Here is a 14621-nt window from a genome sequence, read left to right on the forward strand (position 1 = left end):
AAGCCTTAGAAATGATGAAAACAAAATGACATATCAGAACAAACCCGGATCAGACTTAACAGAAAGGATGCCATTCGTGCCCATAGATAAATTCCTTATCAGTGAGGTTGGCCTCCTTAATAAAGTTAGCCAACTCAATTTGGGAACTTTAGGCACTGGTTTGGGGTCTGTTTGAGTTATAGAGCTCTAGATATGATTTTTACAAAATGACTACATATCTGATGGAAAACAGAATTGTAGCCACTCGTGATTCCTTTTTGGCTTGTCCATCCTTCTCCCTTTGAAACACATTTTAGGATGTGTTCATCATCCCGATTCAGTCCCCATGATCATGGTGGTACTAAAAAGGGTTAGGGATCATTAGGATTTCATTTATCCACAAGAATGTAATAATAATCAACATGAAAATAAACATAAAGCACATAAAATCACCATTCTCCCTTTTAGGGTTTCCATGATCTTTTGCAGCATGTAATCACCTAGATCCATCATCCACCATGTATGGGGTGAAGATAGGATCTTGAGATGATGTAGAACATACAATTCTTTGCAAATAACAAAAGAGATACAAATCAAATAAGAAGGAGTAGAAGTGAAGATGAAATCATAAAACCAGAACAAGGTTATGAATCAAGTTGGAAGAAATGATAAGGAGGTTCATACCAATACGAATCAAGGCTGGAAATAAACAAGAATTAAGCTCCAAACAACAGCCCCTAGGCTGCTCTTGATCCCAACGAGAGAGAGAAGGATGGCGTGAGGGAGAGAGATAGAGAGAGGATAGGGTTTAGAGTGTTTTTCTTGTGTGTGTTCCAAATGACTCAATTAACACATTAAGTACTATTAACTAGATGGATTTTGCAAATAGGCCCATAGCCCATGGACTTCAATAAAAGGAGTTTACAAGATGATCAAAAGAGTCTCAATAACATAAGAAAATCAGACCTTGGTTAAATAAATTAACCCAAGGTTACAAGAATAATTAAATTAAAATAACTAAACGTACCGAGAAAAACTGGGGCGTTACATCAACAAAGGATTGGAAACCCTAAAAATCCCGGTTTAAGTCCAATATGGACTAGGATTTTCTTATTGGGCCTAATGGACCAATAAGTCTCCAATTTGACTAGTTCGGGCTTGGGAACCCTTAAATGGGCCCTAATTGGACCCACTTTCATGAAACTTAACATTTTGGGCCATAATGGGCCTAAAATGGATTAGTTTACCTTTAATGGGCCTTGTTGGGCCATAACAAATCTAATTAGCCCTTATGGGTCATAAATCCATTCTCTTATACAAAAATTGGGCCGTGAACTACCCTAAAGGCCCAATGGGCCGAAAACGTCTCTATGGATTTCATAATTTCAAACCAAGGAAAGAATTGGGCCAAACTAGTTCATCCTCTTTCCTCCTAGCCCAAATATCGGCCCAAGTATAAAACAAAAAAAAAGTATTATGGGGAGGGTTGACTTTGGGAGGTGCCACCTCCATATTACACCCCATATATCCATGCATGGACCAACATGCATCCATAATAGTCACTTCACTTCTCTCTCTCCCCTCTCTTCTTCTTCTCGACCGAGGCTACCCACACACACACCACCATTTCAATTTACTTCAAACTCTCTCAAGAACATCTTCATCCTTCCTCTAAATTTTCGAAAATCATAAGGGCTTCAAGAAGAATTTTATCCAAAAATCACTTCAAGTTATATACTAGTGGTAAGATCTTGCAAACATGTTTTCCTTTTACACTTAATCACTCTTCTTACAACCTTAAATTCTTTATCATACTCCATAGAACTCTTCAAATTCGAGGTCTCTTCAAGGAGCTTGTTAGGGCCAAAAACAACACCATCTTCTTCCATTTCTACTTCAAAACCGAAGACAACTAAGCAAGGTGAGTTCATTGTAACGCCCGTGTTTCTAGGCTAGGCATTAATATTGATGTGATAGTCTAGGTTAACCTTTGTAACTCATTTTGAAGAAATGAAAATGAATTATGTGAATATTATGTGTTTTATGTTTAATTACTAGGATTTAATTAAGAATAAAAATGAGTGTCGAAAATAAATATTAGATAAAGCCGACATATATTAAGAAAGTTGCAGTGGTCGTGACAAGGATTACAGATATATAAAGAGTACCAAAATCTGAGTTATAACGAAGAAGTTATGACCTGTCGAAGTTTCGCGACAAAACCGGCGCGGTGCCGAGTAACGTAAAAAGTGATTTTTGATAAACTACTTTTTAGCCTTAGTGATCTAAACGAAAGTCGTAGTGTTCGTTCAACCGAGAGTGTGTATAAAAAGAACGCCCAAATCTGACTTCGTATGAGGAAGTTATGATTTTTCTAAGTTTCAGCTTCGTAGTAGACAGTTAAAAACTCGAATATTAGATCGAGTGATTTTTAGCCTACACAACCTAATCGAGAATAGAAGGTCTCGTCAATAGTAGTACAACGGTAAAAAGACAGACGAAAACGGACGTCGGATGAAGAAGTTATGAATTTTTAACGGATTTCCTGTCCCGGTCTGTTAAAAATAATAATATTAAAATTAAAATCAAAAATACCCAACCAAGTCTAAACGAAAGTTGTAGAGCGTAATTTTACCTACGCGTGCATATAAAGAACGTCAAAAACAGAGCCCGTATGCGAAAGTTATGGATTTTAGAAGTTTTTGCACAAAAATCGAGAAAATTCGCATAGTCATGCTTCGGCCACGTCACCTTCGCTCTATGCGCGCCACGTGTCCGAAATTGCTGAGTCATCCGAAGCCGTGGCGCATCCGAGGAGCGACGCGTGTGCAGCCTTGTCCGAGCCCCGCACTCCCTGCCGCGTGTCCGACCTTCGCACCACCTGTCCCTCTTTCCTCTTGCTTCGGATCCGAACCTCGGACCTAGACCTCGGTCCAATCAGAAGCAGCCACATGGACCCTCGCACATGCGAGCCATCAACCTTCCCTTCGGATATGCGGACACCTGGTCGCTTCTCAGCCGTTGGATCAGAAGCCTCGCCCCTATAAATAGAAGGGTGCGAGACTTCCCGGGTATATTTTAGAAAAGTGTCAATTTTTACCCCTTAAACAATATTTCTTTCATTCCAAACTTCCCCCAAAGCCCCGGTATTATACCAAACACCCGAAACACGTCCCGAAGTGCCTGAGAAGCCCGAGAAATTTATCTTTTCGGTTTTGAAGCCCGACCCTCGCAGAGCCCGGTTTCTCAATAAAACTCCCGATTTTATTATAAACGATCGTTTTAGGAAACGAAGTGTTGCCCGATTATCATTAAATCATGTGAGTGTGTAGTCACTTTCATCTTACACCTAGATATGAAGTATTTTCTATAAAATACGTACTATGTGTAATTATATTAATTGTTTATTTGAGGTGACTGTTGAATAGATGTTTTATACAAGTTTTAAACTGTATATGTATTTTATCTACAAATATGTTGAGTAAAACATGGGTAGACGAAATAGTCGATGTGTGTTAAAATGGTGAGAGGCCTTGATGTTGTTGTTGTTGTTGTTGTTGTTGCAGTCGTCTAGCGGAGTATAGATGACGACCACAGACTTTTCTAGACAGTCCAGTGGAACACTAGCAGGTTCGCAACTTGTAGGTGTTGATGAACTAAATGTTCATTGGCGTACTCCATCCCCCTCATGGTTGCCTTTAGGACATGTATGGCTGAGGAGTCCCCTTAGCGGTGGTGTCCACCCTGATGATAATCCTTAGGCTAGGTCCCTTGTGATAGGTGTTTAGGGATGTAAAGTGAGGATAACGGAAATGGGTAATCAGGGTTATTGTTGATTGGTGAATTTAATAAGTTTATTATTATTGTGGGTTGAAAACCCTATATGCTCACCAGGATCCCAAGCCTGACCCACTCAGCTTTTATATTACAGGTAGTGGACCCCGAGCATAGTCGGATGATGATGAGAGATTTTTGGATTATAGGCCAGTGGATGTAAATAACTGTTGTAAGGCTTATAATGTCTTGTTTATGCTTTTGATCTGTATCGGAACATGACATCCCGAGGTTTTGATATTAAAGGAAAATATATATTTCTTAAAGAAAGGTTTTGATATACTTTTATCATGTTTTGTTTTGGGGACCAATTCCGCAACATCTTTTAAAAGGATTTCTCTGACTTTATTTTAAAAAGCATAAATTAAATCGGTCTTTTCTGGCCGAGAAATTAGGGGATGTCACAGTTGGTATCAGAGCATTAGTTTAAGCGAACTAGGAATTTGTAGGATTTCTAAACTTAAACTTACAATGCTAAGTGAGGATTGTGAGATGAGTGTCTACCATATTTTAGACACGAGCACTAGTTTGTTTTAGGAAAGATGCCTAAAATACTTTTATGTGCTAAATGTTATATGTTTTCCATATATGCCATTAATTGTTCGGATCTATGGTCTGTTGCCGACCAGATCTGGAAACCTTATGTGTGTAGGATTCTAAGCGTATGATTACGAGATTACAACTAACATGTAAACGTTTCGAAGTGATAAGGAGAATTTAAATAACTATCGAGGATAAAGACCTAAATTCGCCTTATTCGGTATATAGATTATAATGGCAAGAACTCGAAGTGGAGCTAGAAATGCAAACAGAAACCAACAACCTCAACCCCAAGTGGTGGAACAGGTGCCTATAGCAGGAGCTGCACCAGAACCCATCACCATGGCTAGAGTACGAGCCATGATTCAGTCAATGATGGTTGAACAAAGGGAGGAAATGAGGCAAATATTGATGAACAACAGGAATGAACCTTCAATTCCTGTTGAACAACGTGAATTAAATGACGATCAATCTGAAGAAGGAAACAACAGTAGATCTGTTGGTCATAGTGAACCGCTTGTGGTTGGGAGAAATAACCACGAGGATAGAGTGGAGAGAAATGGGTGCAAGTATAAAGACTTTATGACTTGCAAGCCATCGACCTTCACTGGAAAAGAAGATCCCGTCGGAGTATTTGATTGGATCTCGGAAATGGAATTGGCTTTAATGACTTGTGGTTGCCAAGGCAAGTTACAAACCACATTTGCAGTGCGGCAGTTCAGAGGTAGCGCTGCTCGATGGTGGAGCACTCTGGGGAAAACCCTAAGCCCTAATGAGCCACTGCAAGTGACTTGGGCAGAGTTATTGATGCACTTTAAGCGCAAGTACTGCTCGGCCCAATATGTGCTTGAGTTAGAAAACCAATTTCTAACGTTGAAGAAGGGAAATATGACCGTTGATGAATATACAAATAACTTCACAGACAAAATGGGGTTTGCTTTGCGTATTGTCCCAGATGAGCTGGCAAAAAATTGACAGGTACGCAAAGGGACTTCCGTGGGAGTATGCGGTGCCAGTACGTCAGGCACTTACTTTGGAGGCAGCTATCTGGGCTGCCAAGTCTGTTGAAGATATGATTAAGGGGAGAGCCGCCAGCAAGGTTGAAGTTGGCGAAAAGAGAAAGTTTGAAGGAACTTCAGGTTCCAATAAAAAGAATAAATTCTCGAAGGCTGGTTCGAGGAAATTCGGAGGAGGAGCCTTAGCCAAGTGGCGTGACAAGTGTAAGAAGAAACATGATGGGAAATGTAGCGTGGAAGTCACTTGTTACAAATGTGGAGAGCCTGGACATTATGCCAATGAATGCACCTTCAATAAGAACGTATGTTTTGGGTGCAATGAAGAAGGGATATTTTGAGGGATTGCCCGAAGAAGAAGGATGCAGCAAAGCCCAATCTTCCACCAAAGCCGAAAGCGAGAGCCTTTCAGATGACACTTGAAGCTGCGAAAGAAGAAGCCGATGTCGCTTCAGGTACCTTTCTCGTAAACGAATTGGCTGCCCAAATTTTGTTTGCTTTTGGAGCCAATTACTCCTTTATTTCGCACGAATTTGGTAGAAAACTAGCTTTGCCTGTAGATAGACTAGTTAATGTTATAATAGTCGAGATTGCTAGTGGCAAGTTTATACCTGTTAGCCATCGTATGAAAAACACCCTCATTGACTTAAATGGGAATAAGTTCCACGAGGAATTATTGCCTATCGAGTTAAATGGTTTCGACATAGTTCTAGGAATGGATTGGCTTAGCGCCAATGATGCCGAAATATTATGTAGGAAGAAGATAGTAAAAGTAAACCCGCCAGGGAAAGAGTCGTTTATGGTGTATGGAGACAAACGCAGAGTAAATTCTGGAATCATTTCTCTAATGAAAGCCAGAAAGTGTTTTGCCAAGGGATGTACATCATATCTAGCGTTCGTGATCGATGCTAAGAAGGAAAAGCAGGAGGTACATAATATTTCGGTGGTGTGTGACTATCCGGAAGTCTTTCCCGAAGATATTCCCGGATTGCCCCCTGATCGACAAGTAGAATTCCGTATCGACTTGTTACCAAGAATGACGCCAATAGCAAAAGCACCGTATCGACTAGCACCGACAGAAATGAAAGAGCTTATGACACAACTTTAGAGTTATTGGACAAAGGTTTTATTCGACCTAGTTCATCCCCCTGGGGAGCCCCGGTGTTATTTGTAAAGAAAAAGGACGGGAGCATGAGAATGTGCATCGATTACAGAGAGCTGAATAAAGCGACAATAAAGAACAAGTACCCGTTGCCGAGGATTGATGACCTGTTCGATTAGTTGCAAGGTTCGAGCTATTTCTCGAAGATCGATATTAGGTTAGGATATCATCAACTAAAGGTGAGAGAGCAGGATATCGAAAAGACTGCGTTCAGAACAAGATATGGACACTATGAGTTCTTGGTTATGTCGTTCGGACTAACCATTGCTCCAGCAGCTTTCATGGATTTGATGATCATGGTCTATAAACCATACCTTGATAAATCTGTGATAGTGTTCATAGATGATATTTTGATTTATTCGAAAAGCAAGCAGGAGCATGACAAGCATCTGCGTGAAGTGCTAGAAGTTTTGAAAAAGGAGAAGCTGTATGCAAAGTTCTCCAAATGCAAATTTTGGATTCAAGAAGTCTAATTTTTAGGTCATATGGTTAACCAAGAAGGAATAATGGTTGACCCAGCAAAGATTGAAGCTGTGATGAAGTGGGAACAACCAAAAAGTCCTACGGAGATTCGAAGCTTTTTAGGATTAGCTGGATATTATCGCCGATTTATCCAAAGGCTTTTCTTCGATCGCTACTCCATTAACAGCTTTGACCCACAAGGGAGCTACTTATACTTGGAATGAGAAGCATAAGGAAGCTTTTGAGAAGTTAAAGAAGAAATTCTGTGACGCACCGATTCTTTCGTTACCTGAAGGATTTGATGACTTCACAGTTTATCGTGATGCCTCTGGAGTTGGGTTAGGTTGTGTTCTGACCCAAAGGGATAAAATGATAGCGTATGCATCGAGGCAATTAAAAGAGCATGAAAAGAACTACCCCACTCATGATCTGGAGTTGGCAGCGGTAGTATTCGCCTTAAAGATATGGAGGCACTATCTTTATGGTACTAAATGCAAACTTTTCACTGATCATAAGAGTCTTTAATATCTCTTTAATCAGAAGGAATTAAACATGAGGCAACAGCGCTGGCTAGAGTTACTCAAGGACTATGACTGTGAGATACTTTACCACCCTGGTAAAGAAAATGTTGTTGCTGATTCTCTCAGTGGGAAGGTAAACCTTGAAAATAAAAGGCCAAGAGCATTGAGAATTGAAGTTGTCTCGACAATTGTGGAAAGTATAAAGAAAGCTCAAGAGGAAGCTTTAGAGAAAAATGACTGAAAGGAAGAACATTTGGGCAAAACGTTAGTGTTTGACACAAACGGTCAAGGACTGAAGGTATTCAAAGATAGGATTTGGGTACCTAAGATGGGAGGAGTAAGAGATCTTCTGATGGAGGAAGCTCACAAGACCATGTACTCGATTCATCCCGGCAGTACAAAAATGTATAGGGATCTAAAACCCTATTACTGGTGGCCGACGATGAAGCTCGATGTTGCTAAGTATGTGGCCGAGTGTGTAACATGTTCTAGGGTTAAGGCACAACATCAGAAACCGTATTGGAGTTTAGAACCTTTACATGTACCCATGGATAAATGGGAAGACATCACCATGGATTTTGTGACTAAACTGGCCAGAACAAGGAACGGTCACTACATGATTTGGGTGGTCGTTGATCGCTTCACTAAGAGTGTGCATTTCATAAAAACCAACGAGAAATGGTCTATGGATAAACTTGTGAATTCTTACGTGAAGGAAATTGTGAGGCTTCACGGTGTTCCGTTAACGATTGTATCCGATCGTGACAGTCGTTTTACCTCAACGTTTTGGAGGAGTCTACAAGAGGAATTGGGTACTAAGTTGTGTTTGAGTACAGCTTACCATCCGCAAACCGATGGTCAGAGCGAACGAACAATTCAAATGTTGGAGGATATGCTGAGAGCATGTACCCTGGAATTCCAAGGTAACTGGGATGAACACTTACCTCTAGTAGAGTTTTCCTATAATAACAGTTTCCACTCGAGCATCAAGATGGCACCTTATCACGCTTTGTATGGAGAAAAGTGTCGAACGCCGTCATGTTGGCTAGAAGCTGGGGAAAAGCAGTTTATGGGACCTAAAATAGTCCATCAGACTGCTGAAAAGTTGAAAGTGATTAGGGAAAGGATGTTGGTAGCTCGAGATCGACAAAAGTGCTATGTTGACAAGAAAAGACAACCGATATCATTTGAAGTTGGGGATTCGGTTTTACTTAAAGTCTCGCTGTGGAAGGGACTTATAAGATTTGGTAAGAGGGGAAAATTGAGTCCAAGGTTTATTGGACCATTTAAAGTTCTTCAGAGGATTGGGAATCAAGCTTACAAGCTAGAATTATCAGAAGAACTAGAGGGTATTCATAATACCTTTCATGTGTATTATTTGAGAAAGTTCACGGGAGATGTGCCCGACATAATTCCAATTTCTGAATTAAGGTTGGATGAAAACAAGAGGTTAATTGAAGAACCTGAGGCAATCGTTGACCGTAAAACTAAGAAGTTGCAACTCAAGATGTTCGATTTAGTGCTTGTGCGTTGGAAACATACGAATGGGCCAAATCTCACCTTGGAAACGGAGAGTGACATGATGAGTCGCTACCCGTATTTGTTTGCTGATGTGTGATTCCGGGGACGGAATCATCCTAAGGGGAGAGAATTGTAACGCCTGTGTTTCTAGGCTAGGCATTAATATTGATGTGATAGTCTAGGTTAACCTTTGTAACTCATTTTGAAGAAATTAAAAGGAATTATGTGAATATTATGTGTTTTATGCTTAATTACTAGGATTTAATTAATTAAGAATAAAAATAAGCGTCGAAAATAAATATTAGATAAAGCCGATATCTATTAAGAAAGTTGTAGTGGTCGTGACAAGGATTACGGATATATAAAGAGTACCGAAATCCGAGTTATAACGAAGAAGTTATGACCTGTCGAAGTTTCGCGACAAAACCGGCACGGTGCCGAATGACGTAAACAGTGAGTTTTTGATAAACTACTTTTTAGCCTTAGTGATCTAAACGAAAGTCATAGTGTTCGGTAAACCGAGAGTATGTATAAAAAGAACGCCCAAATCTGACTTCGTATGAGGAAGTTATGATTTTTCTAAGTTTCAGCTTAGCAGTAGACAGCTAAAAACTCGAAATTTAGATCGACTGATTTTTAGCCGACACAACCTAAACAAGAATCGAAGGTCTCGTCAATAGTAGTACAACGGTAAAAAGACAGACGAAAACGGACATCGGATGAAGAAGTTATGAATTCTTAACGGATTTCCTGTCCCGGTCTGTTAAAAATAATAATATTAAAATTAAAATCAAAAATATCCGACGAAGTCTAAACGAAAGTTGTAGAGCGTAATTTTACCTACGCGTGCATATAAAGAACGTCAAAAACGGAGCCCGTATGCGAAAGTTATGGATTTTAGAAGTTTTTGCACAAAAATCGAGAAAAATCGCATAGTCATGCTTCGGCCACGTCACCTTCGCTCTATGCGCGCTACATGTCCGAAATTGCTGAGTCATCCGAAGCCGTGGTGCATCCGAGGAGCGACGCGTGTGCAGCCTCGTCCAAGCCTCGCTCTCCCTGCCGCGTGTCCGACCTTCGCACCACCTCTCCCCCTTCCCTCCTGCTTCGGATCCGAACCTCGGACCTAGACCTCGGTCCAATCAGAAGCACCCACATGGACCCTCGCACGTGTGAGCCATCAGCCTTCCCTTCGGATCTGCGGACACCTAGTCGTTTCTCAGCCGTTGGATCAGAAGCCTCGTCCCTATAAATAGAAGGGTGCGAGACCTCCCGGGTATATTTTGGAAAAGTGTCAATTTTCACCCCTTAAACAATATTTCTTTCATTCCAACTTCCCGCAAAGCCCGGGTATTATACCAAACACCCGAAACACGTCCCGAAGTGCCTGAGAAGAACGAGAAATTTATCTTTTCGGTTTTGAAGCTCGACCCTCGCAGAACCCAGTTTCTCAATAAAACTCCCAATTTTATTAGAAACGATCGTCTTAGGAAACGAAGTGCTGCCCGATTATCATTAAATCATGTGAGTGTGTAGTCACTTTCATGTTACACCTAGATATGAAGTATTTTCTATAAAATACGTGCTATGTGTAATTATATTAATTGTTTATTTGAGCTGACTGTTGAATAGATGTTTTATAGAAGTTTTAAACTGTATATGTATTTTATCTACAAATATGTTGGGTAAACCATGGGTAGATGAAATAGTCGATGTGTGTTAAAATGGTGAGAGGCCTCGATGTTGTTGTTGTTGTTGTAGTCGTCTAGCGGAGTATAGATGACGACCACAGACCTTTCTAGACAGTTTAGTGGAACACTAGCAAGTTCGCAACTTGTAGGTGTTGATGAACTAAATGTTCATTGGCGTACTCCAACCCCCTCATGGTTGCCTTTAGGACATGTATGGTTAACGAGTCCCCTTAGCGGTGGTGTCCACCCCGATGATAATCCTTAGGCTAGGTCCCTTGTGATAGGTGTTTAGGGATGTAAAGTGAGGATAACGGGAATGGGTAATTTGGGTTATTGTTGATTGGTGAATTTAGTAAGTTTATTATTATTTTGGGTTGAAAACCCTATATGCTCACCAGGCTCCCAAGCCTGACCCACTCAGCTTTTTATATTACAGGTAGTGGACCCCGAGCATAGTCGGATGATGATGAGAGATTTTTGGATTATAGGCTAGTAGTTGTAAATAACTGTTGTAAGGCTTATAATGTCTTGTTTATGCTTTTGATCTGTATCGGAACATGACATCCCGAGGTTTTGATAAAAAAGGAAAATATATATTTCTTAAAGAAAGGTTTTGATAAACTTTAAGAAAATATATATTTCTTAAAGAAAGGTTTTGATAAACTTTTATCATGTTTTGCTAAATTAAATCGGTCTTTTCTGACCGAGAAATTAGGGGATGTGACATTCATACCCCCTTGTTTTCGGTCTTTACTTGTTTTTCGGGGAGAATACAATCACTATGTGTTCATCTATGTGTGTATGCTTGTTATATGTGATTTCTTTGGTTTATGTTGTGAAAATATGATATTATTTGCTAAATCACGAAATCTATGGCTAAAGTGTGAAGGTTACATAAACAAATAACATAATAAACCACACACTTCAAAGATCTAAGAGTCTTTAGGTTCAAGAAGTGAAAACAAAGCCAAAATCCTTATAAGTGTCATTTTTGCAAAAATAATAAAAGTTTGGGTAAAATATGATATTTTCGATTTTATAAGGACAAAATGGTATTATTTACATAGAAAATATGACTTTTATGAAAATAACATTTGTCTAGGGGTCAAAAACATAAATTTTAGCTTAATGGGCTTTAAATTTGGGCGTCACGAGTTTTGGGCCCAAAGTTGCGAAAAATGAAGTATTTGAGGGGCTGAAATGGAGAAGTTAACAAACTATGAGTTCAAAACGTGAATAAAACTGTTTTAAGGGCTGAAAATGACTTTGATGCAAAAATTGGACTAAAAATGCTAAGTTTTTGATTTTGGGGTCAAAATTGTAAAACTTACCAAATTTGAGCCAAAAATGTAACTTTTTACAAAAAAAAGGCTGGAAATGACAAATACAATAGTTTTGGGCTCGAATTATTGTTTAAATAAAGTTTGGGTCGAAAATGTCAAGAAAAATGGTTTAAGGACCAAAAATGTCAATTTTCATAAAAAGGAACTAAAAGTGCCATTTTTATAGATAAAGGGGCTGAAATGGTCAAACTAAATGTTTTTGGGCCGAATAGACAAATACAAATATTTGGGTTAAAAACATCAAGTTTATAACGCATGGTTTTTAAAAATATATATATACGTATAACCAAAGCTTCGTTATAAATCAAACGTCACAGTATTTTAACACTTTGAATAAATATTTCGCTTATAACAAATAGCTACATTACGAACTTAAGATCAATAAATTATAAATGATTCAATGGTTGGGCTCAAACACCTTCTATTCGTGCTATTGGGCCTTTGTGGCCCAATATCATGATTATTGGGCCCAATATAATCACACATGTTTATTGGGCTTCCGGTGACCCAACTACATACCCAATGGGCCTTTATCAGCTTTAACATGCAATTGGGCCTTAATGGTCCATTTGCATTGCTAAGAAGACCCTAAACATTCATAATATGCTTAATGGGCTATAACGTGTCCATAGCATACTCGACAGCCTGTAATAACATACAAGGTTAGTGGGCCTCCGTTGTCCTCTTCTCTTCGTCTGTTAGGCTTACCTTTTATTGAAGTAAACATAAATCGGGTTGTAAAACAATGTTATTCAATTTCTTTTGGATTTAGTGAGAAATAACGGGTGACACCAATAAGTGTCGGTCGTAGTCTGTAGTTATAATCAAAGTCTCCTGGAGGGAGAGCGAGAGTTTGTGTATAGATCTATATGGGGGTGACTCCTCCACACCTAAGGTGTTCGCTACAATTAGACTCGGCCAGTCTAGGGTGACAAAATCTTAATTCAAGACCGGCATTCGATAAAATGCCAAAACATGCGAATTAGTCATTATTATGCATGGTTATAACGACTTACATAGAGATTCATTACCATCTAAGTAATCATTGGGAAATCATATTCATATCCTGTGACGATACAATAAAACAAAACTATTTATATCGGTAAACATCGGGTTTTCCGGGGGAACAACATTATTCCCTTTTACTTACAACAACTATAATACAAGAAACTATTATGAAAGGCATTTCACTTTTACATGTTTTGAAATCATTAACACGGATACTTATGGATCATCACACCTTTTTCGTAAACAATTTCTGTTACAGAAAATATCGGATTTTCTAGGTTTTACAAACAATACAAAACATTTTCACACCAAACCTGCTTATGAACTCACCAACATTATATATGTTGACCGTTTTCAAAATAACTTGTGTTCTCAGGTAACCGTTAGAAGGAAGAATTATCAAGCGTGTTACTGAACGTCTTTTGTGTGTTGTCAATTGATAAACAATTTATGTTTTGGATTATGTAATGTAAACAATGTACTGGATGTGAACAATGACGGTTGTAATGTATTAATGCATGGTGATTTTTATGTTATGTTTCATGTATATTCATTGTGATGATATTTCAATTTAAGTCACACGAGCCCTCAGACGTTTCCGCCATCTGGTTCGGGGGTGTGACAGTTTGAATTAAGGAGAACCCGTCGAGTTCTTGCTAGACTCAACGAGTGGAGTCGGGGTTGGATCGGATTAATGGAGTATGGATTCGACGAGTTGGTAGACCAACTCGGCGAGTCAGTTCAACTGGGTGTTGACTTTGACCAATGTTGCCTTTACCTGGTTTTGGTATCGACCCTGGTTAGGGTTGTATGTTCGGTTTGATGACTCGAAGGTTGTCGTGTAGGGATTGTGGAGTCGAGGGGAGCCAACCTTCACACAGAGGACAGTTTAGACACTACACGACATCGAGGTGAGTTACCTTCCAATAGAAGTGGGTCTAAGGCACCAAGGCCAACCCACTAGTAATTGTTTAGCTGAGATGATTGTCTTTGTGATAATTGTCTGGTCTACTATTGCTTGATATGAGAGTATGTTAGTTTGCTTGATATGTGACTAAGCTAGTTGCTATGTTATGTGAGATAGTATCAGTAGGAGGGGACTAGTCCCCGAATCGGTCGTTAGGACCAACGGGTAGGTCGGACACCCCATATATGTCTGAAAGCATGATTGAGATATGATATTATGTGTTAGCAGTAGGGGGTGAAATAGTCCCCGTGTTCGGTTGAAAGACCGGAGGGTAGGTCGGCACCCCAGAATTGCTCGACATGGGTAGGTCAGCACCCCAGAATGGCTTGACATGGGTAGGACGGGGCGCCCTGGAATTGCCCGGCAGTACGTACGCTATGTGATTGTATGGTATGTGGTATGGTGGGGGAACTCACTAAGATTTGTGCTTAAAGTTTTAGTTTTGGTTTCAGGTACCTCTTCGTCCAAGGGGAAGAAGCCGGCGGTGTAGCAGCGCATCACACACACACATGGTTTCCGCATGGAGTTTTCTGGGAATGTACTCTAATTTATTTTACTTTTGACATTATGATTTTTCAAA

Source organism: Lactuca virosa, chromosome 3, assembly GCF_052849685.1.
Source record: "Lactuca virosa cultivar CGN04683 chromosome 3, Lactuca_virosa_CGN04683_v6, whole genome shotgun sequence".
Classification (NCBI taxonomy): domain Eukaryota; kingdom Viridiplantae; phylum Streptophyta; class Magnoliopsida; order Asterales; family Asteraceae; genus Lactuca; species Lactuca virosa.